The following is a 7,108-nucleotide window of genomic DNA, read 5'->3' on the forward strand; positions in this document are numbered from 1 at the left end:
CACCCCTCCCCGACCCCCGTTGAGCTCAGTGGGCGGGGCGGGGCGGCGAGCCTGGCTCCAGCTCGGACACTTGCTGCTTCGCCGCCGCCTGCAGCAACTTTTACTTTCTCTTGGCTAAGTGATGTTGACCGTAGATTATAACTTATGAATCGTTATTGTTTTATCCGTGATAGAGCTATGAGTAAGGGTCTGTTCTGCTGTTATTGCTGTTTCTTTTCTCGCTGTGTGGCCCCTGGCCCGTCGTGTCCCCTGCTGCCGGCGCTGAGGGCTGCAACAGCAAAGGAGGGGCAGGGGCCTGGGGAGGGTCGCCGCGGCCCGGCGCGGGAACGGCTTCTGATCATCTCAGTCAGCATTACGGCATTTCCTGTTTTATTGTGATTGCGAAGCGCGAAAGAACGCCGCTCGCTAATTTAGAAGCGCTCGGATGGTTGCTTTGCATGCGGCAGCCCCACATTGCACTGCACAGCTGCTCGGTCGCCAACTCGAGCACCACGTATGCGGAGACAAGCGCCACGGCCGCTGGTTCTTCTGAGACTCTCAACCTCGCCATCGCGCCCATCTCCACTCTAAAATGTGAGGGAAAATCTCTGTACCTATAGGTTAGATATGTCGGTGTGTCTTTGGCACACCCTAATCAGATTTGTCTGTACAAATTTGTTCAATTTTTACCTAGGCTTAGGTACAATTCTTTTATTTTGTCTCTACACACTAAACCCTTATGCATTTTGTTGTGTAGAAACTTGCAGAATTTTATACAGCAATATATGCACCTTTTTTTTGCAAAATTGTAAAATGTGCATTATTATTATGCACTCAGTGTACAAAGTTATGCATAAAATTGTGCATAATATTATGGTTGTATGAAATTCTGCAAGTTTAATGCACAACAAAGTGCATAAGGATTTATTGTAACGTAGAGACAAATTCACATCTCATTTTGATGTGCACTAGGATACATCTAACCGCATCTAACCTTCATACAAAATCTGTCCCTCCCCATTTAGTGTGTCCGTCTTCCTACTGAACGTGCTTGCTGCTGACAAACGCAGCGTAAAATTAACAGAATTCCCCCACCCACCCGCCAGCCAAGTGCGTCCGTTTGAGATGAGTCCACTAAATCGCGGAAGTCCTCATAGTGTGGCGCCGGCCAGGGGGACTCCTCGCTGCTTACTTCCGGCCGGGCCCGAAGGGAAATGAGAAAACCCGCAATGTCCACGGTGCTTATCGTGAGGACACGGCGGGCCCGGGACCTTTAGGACGGAGGACTTCCCCGCCTCGATACTCCTCGCGATAGCGCGATAAAGCGGGGGGTATCGGCGGCGTGCCGGCCACTTGGGTCGTTGGACCGTGCGAGGAACGAGTCATGGCGCAGCAGCAGCAGCAGCGCGCCCGGAGGCATCCGGATCCGGAAATAACACGTTGCCTTCCTGCGGCATCCCAAGTCCCGCCACCGCCGCTGCTGTTGAGCTGTTCCACGGCCCATTCCTCGCGTTAAAGAGCCCGTTCCGACGCAGCAACCAGTGTAGCCGCTGCTGTTTAATTGCGAGCCGGACGCGTGAGGCGATCCAATTTACTGGACAGTCGAACAATCGCGGCGGCTGCAGTTGTTGTTATTGTTCACGCCGTGAGCGCGCGCGCCACCCGGCGGGGTGATCCCGGGCCGCAGCCCGCCCGCCAGTGGCGCCCGTGGCGTTGCAATGAGCCGTGGGTGGCACCGCCGCACGCGAGGGGTCGTCAACTCTCCTTGGCCGTGTACGGAGGAATATTGGATATTACAAATAATATTGGTAATATTGAGCCAATTTTCAAGCTGTGACGTCATAATACTAGAAAAATGTGTAATATCGAGGTAATATTACCAGTAATATGGCTAATATTGGTGTAATATTTGAGGTAATATCAGTCCGTGTACGGAGGAATATCGAAGTTGACGACCCCTCGGGCGCACGTCTGCACGTGCAGGTGCAGGCTGCATGCCGGCCAGGCGTTAAGGTGTCCCAAAATGAAAGTTTGAGCCTATCCTGAGTATGGTTCAATATCTCGGGTTTGGACTGAACGTGGCTTGTTTTCAAGGTACGCAAATTATCTTTCAAACCAGCCCCGTTTGGTACAAATCCGATATTGGAAAGCCTAACCAAGTCCCGTTTAAACTTCATATTGGGACACCCTACCGGGCATGCGTGCGGGTGGTCTGACGGCGCCGTGACTGCAGGCCGCCCGCCGGCACTCCTGCCGTGCGGTGCAGTATCACTGCGAGTGCCCCGGTGGGGCCCGCTTGTTGTTGTTTGTGCTGAAACACTTTGAGAGGTCCGGCTACCACGTGGCGTGGGGCGCGCGCGCGTGTGCCGGGCCCATCCGGCCGCACCGGTCTGCGGGGGGATTGGAAAGCAGTTCCCCTGTCACTGCGCGCGGCCAGGGCGGCGTGTGTCCAGCGGGTCCAGGAGCTGGTCCGACCGGCGGGAGGCCGATGGCCGGTGGGCTGCCGGTGGGCCTCTTAGCCGTACGTGTAACAGGTGCCTGCGGTAACGAGAGGCCCACGCACGGCGCCCGCCCGGCACTAGCCCGGCCAGTCGCAGCCGGAGCGCTATGGTTAATTGTTGCGAAATACCAGGAATACGCGGCGGAGTCCCGCGGGCCCCGCCCGGCCTCCGCTCGGGGCCTGCGGGCTGCAGCCTTGCGCTGGCGCACTGCCAGCCCCCCCCCCCCTCTCGGTGGCGACTGCGCGGGGCTGAACCAGATCGTGGTCATTGTCGTGTCCCGAGATTACTTGCTGCGGTCCGCACCGGGCGGCACGGACGTCTATCAACCATCTTTCCCAGCGGCGTCCTCCCCCCTCGGGGACCTTTCCCTCGTTTGTGGTTCAAGGACGCCGTCGTGGCCACCACACCACCGCCACCATGTTCGCGGTGCCAGCCAGAGCTATTTTGTTGGCTGTTCTCTGTCTTCTTCGCCTCCATCGTCATCTTCTTCTTCTGCAGTTGATAGCACAGCAGCACAGCTCTGGAGAAAGTACAAGGCGGCATAACTTTTCGGGCGAGTGGTCGCGGCGGCCACGACGACCAGGGCCTGCCCGCCCGCCCCGGCCTCTGCTCTGATGGAGTCAGTGACGGAGTCAGTGACCAGCCCGCGGGGCAGGCGCGTCACCGCGCGAGAATCGAAAGTCCGTCATCTCGATCCGCTCCGCTCGACTTCCGGACGACGCGGATGATCCGGCCGGGCCCGGGACGCACCTCGAGGTGTTCCCCGCGGCCTGGTGTGCCCTCGGGTCTGCCCTTGGACTCGAGCACAGCTGTGAATACCAATATGCTGGTGCGCTGCCGCCCGCTGGTTGCTGCTCCCGGAGATCGAGTTATGCCATTGCCCGTCACCGTCACGTTACGGCCGGGCCGGGCCGGTAGGCCTGCGCTGGTCGGCCACGCCTGGTCACGCGTGGCTCAGCGGCCGCAGCCCCGGCTGCGCTGCGCTGGCCAGGGCGTTGTTTATTTTCTTATCCCATCCGCTGCTTTCCTTCTCATTTCTATTTGGACCCGCCGCCGCCGCCCGCCCGGCCCCGGCTCAGCCTGGAGCCGCTTCAGCCGCTGGCGCAGGGAGCGGCACGGTGGCGTCGCACGTACGCGCCCAGCGCCACGTAACGCGTAAATAAAAAGATTTGACAAATGAACACGGCTCGCATCGCACCGGGCAGCGGCAGCGGCAGCCGCGCTCACGTAAGGCTGCTGCGCCCGTCTGCAAATAACGTCAAAATGTGCAAGTTATCGCCGATGCTGCGTGCGCAGCGCGTGCCAACATGCCAGCGACAACTTCTGGCCAGCGTGGATGTGGATACGTTCACCCTGTAGCAGCAGCAGCTGCTGCGGTGGTGTACGCTGGCGGTGTGCGTGTCGGATGAGCTTTGAGGGTGAGGGGGGAGGGGGCGCACCTGCGCGGTCCGCGCCGCGCTGCCGTGTGACACTGGCGCGGCCCGCGGCGGCGTGGTCCTGGCAGTCACGGGGGCAGCTTCCGGGCCTCAGCGGACCGGAACGTCACCCAGGCCACGCCACGCCACGCCGCGGCACGCCAGTAGCGTCCCGACACCCGCACGTCGTGTACCTCTCGCAGGGAGCCCGCCGCCGCCCGCCCCGTCGTTCGCATTCGTCGTGTTTGCCGCCGGTGCGGCTCGCTTGGGCCGGACCGTCGCGTTACCGAGCTTTGTTGTTGTTGTAGCCGTGTGTGCCTGCGTGAGTGTGTGCGAGTGTGTGTGTGGAGCCGAGGAGCCGAGCGAGGGGCGCGCTCTCACGTCCGTGTGGACTTATCCCGCCGCATGTCACGGCCCAAACAGACACTCAGATAGGCGGGACGGACAGGCGTTGGTGTGTCGGCCGCCTAATGAACTCGGAGTCGGAGCCGCGAGCCCGTGTGTTTTTAAGAGAGCCCCCTTCCCCTCCAGTCCAGCCTCTTCAAGCACCCGTAATGCACCACTCTGCTTTTTAAATATTTTACGTGTCAAAACATTAGTTCACTGACGTGCGTGTTCCTTTGTCGGAGCAACGCCCAGAATATATTTCATAATATTGCCATTACGACTTGGTAATCGTCAAATACTTCAACTTTTTCGTTTAAAACAAAACTCGCCTTTCTCGCCGCTCGCCCTTTTAGGGCGACGCCCCATGACGTCAGCGCCTATCGCCTAGTCGTGGTCAACTGCTGGTGTTTCCGTGGTCCGCTGTGTATCATTTGAATGTCGAATGGCTGTTACGTCGCAGCTCCACTCTCGTCTCGCCTCGCTCCGCCCCGGCGTGGCGTTCCCCTCTAAAAGAAAGCATCTTCTGTGGGGTGCTCACGCGCCGCCCTGCTCCCTGCTGGATATGCAGATCGCCCCAGGCCTTCCACAGGCCACTGCCGACCCGCGCACTCCCCCCTCCTCCTTTTGCCTCTCGCACCGACACCAGCCTGGCTCGCTTTCTTTCGCGATTTTAGGAGAGAGGGAAGGCAGGCTGCCCTCTGGAGTACAGAGGTGTCAGTGTCAGAGATACTTATTTCCTAAAGGGTATCTTGTCCTTTCTTATGTGAAGAACGTGTTATTTCCAGTAATTGTGCATTATTTATCAGTGACAATGCAATACAGTTTCACCTGTGTTACGGGAGTGCCGAACAATAAGAGTTGACATTGTCATCATAATCTCTATTTTGTAATGAACGACTAGTTGGGAAGCGTGCGTGAGGCCGTGTGCGACATCGACGCTGACGCGCTGGGGGTCCAATACCGCCCCTCCTCCCCCGCCTCCCCCTCCCCTCCCGCCGCGCCGCATGCCGCACCCCGGGCTGCTGTGAGCTCACACACGTCGCGTAACGGCGCTCTTCTCGGGAGCAATTAAGTTTTTCGCGTCGCCGTCCCGGTATTCTTTCCAGCGCAGCCGCAGCAGCAGCAGTTCCGTTGTGCGGCCGGCCGGGCCTCCCCGCGCGCGCCTCGCCTCGCGATGGGACACGCTCTGGTGGGCGGGCGGGCCGGCTCCGGCGCGTGCCGCACTACATCTCGACTCACTCGCACTCACACCCACACAGGGAGAGACGCACACAGACACGGGCGAGGGCCGCGGTCAGCCCCGCCGATAGCCGCGCCGTAGGCAGGTAGGGCACGGCGGGGCGGGCCGGCCCCCGCGCAGAGCGGCGCGCGCGACCCCCTTGGCTCCCGGCTCCGCCCCACGCACGCCGCACGCTGTTGCACTCGCAGCGCCGCGCGCAGCGCACGCCCGCCGGCTGCAACAAGTCCGCGCGCGATACCAGGCCGGCGGACTGACAATGTCGTCCTCAGGCTTTGCCGACGGCGACGTCGCCCGAAGCTTGTAGGGGAGGCGATGAAGCCGCCGGCGACCATGACGAGGTGGCTGTCGTCCAGCGCCTCGCGCCGGGTCAGCTGACGGCCCGCCGCCACGCCGCGCCGCCGTCGCCGGGCTCGATGCCTCCGCCATGCTGAAGCGCCGACGCCGCCGACGTCGCCTGGAAGAGGAGCCCATCGAGACGCCCGGGGAGGAGGACGCCGAGGACGCGGAGCCCCTGTGCGGCGCCGGGCGAGGCGCGGGGGCGCTGGCCAGGGCCGCCCGGGCCATCCTGCGCGGCGTGCACCGCGAGCGCGGCGCCTGGAGCCCGGCCGCCACCGCCTCCCCCTCGGCGCCACGCCGCCCCGAGCAGCGCCCCGCCCCCGCCGGGTCCAGGGGGCGGCGCCGGGAGCGGCCCGCGTTCCGCTGGCGGCGCCGCGACCGCAGTGAGTCGACGCGCGCCCGGCGCCCCCCAGCGCCCCGCGCCAGCACGCTGCGCCACCCCGAGTGGGGCGCCATCGAGGTGCGGGTCGACGGCGACCTGGGCCGCGCGCAGGACGCCGCCCTGGGTCCGTCGGCCAGCAGCCTCCGCGGGGGCGGGCAGCCCTCGGGGCAGCCCTCGGGGCAGCCCTCGGGCCTGTCCGCAGAGTGGCGCCGCTGGAAGCGCCAGGCCAGCAGGACGCTGAGCCTGGGCCGCGCGCTCGGCCCGCTGCAGCACCAGGCCCTGCACGACCACCGCGGCGAGGTGCTGTACGGCACCGCCCTGACCGGACTCAACCCCAACCTCAAAGTGCAGAACTGTCGGTGAGAAATACCCCGCCGGGGCGTGGTGTGTAGGCGCCCCCACCTGCGGCCCCGCCCCGCCCCGCGCATGCGCGACCTTTGTGCGCCGCACAATGACGCGCCGTGTCCAGCCCAGCCCGGCCCAGCCGTGAGCGGCCGCCGCCCATTCAGGGCCGCCGCGTCGCATTGTCCAGTTCGCCAACCTTTTTGACTGGCCGCGTAAGAGCAGAAAATTACAGCACGCGCAAACAAACAGCGCAGCCTGCCCTGTCCACTCCACTGCCCACTTCTCTCTTACTACTGACTAAATACGTGCCCTGTAAATCTCGCAAAAGTCTCGCACTGTCATTTCTAGAAGTTTTGTTCAAAGTTGTACCCCTGTTTCACAACCTGGTCTCGTTCACTCGCGTTTCCCCTCAATTAGTGAGCTGTTGTCCCCAAGGTGGACACTCTGTTGATGGTCTCGCCTCCTGCGGCCAAGGCGGATAAGATACGTACGAGGCGTGACCCGTCTCCCTCCCACCCCACCC

At 62.2% G+C, this 7,108-nt stretch overlaps 1 protein-coding gene across 1 annotated transcript in view; it reads left to right on the forward strand.

Moving 5' to 3' along the window:
• LOC113207983 (uncharacterized) overlaps positions 1–7,108 on the forward strand; it is a gene marked incomplete at its 3' end in the record, with an annotated part of 58,743 nt that overhangs the window by 20,831 nt on the left and 30,804 nt on the right. The window lies entirely within an intron of this gene.

Source organism: Frankliniella occidentalis, unplaced genomic scaffold (assembly GCF_000697945.3).
Source record: "Frankliniella occidentalis isolate FOCC.00 unplaced genomic scaffold, Focc_3.1 Scaffold198, whole genome shotgun sequence".
NCBI lineage: Eukaryota > Metazoa > Arthropoda > Insecta > Thysanoptera > Thripidae > Frankliniella > Frankliniella occidentalis.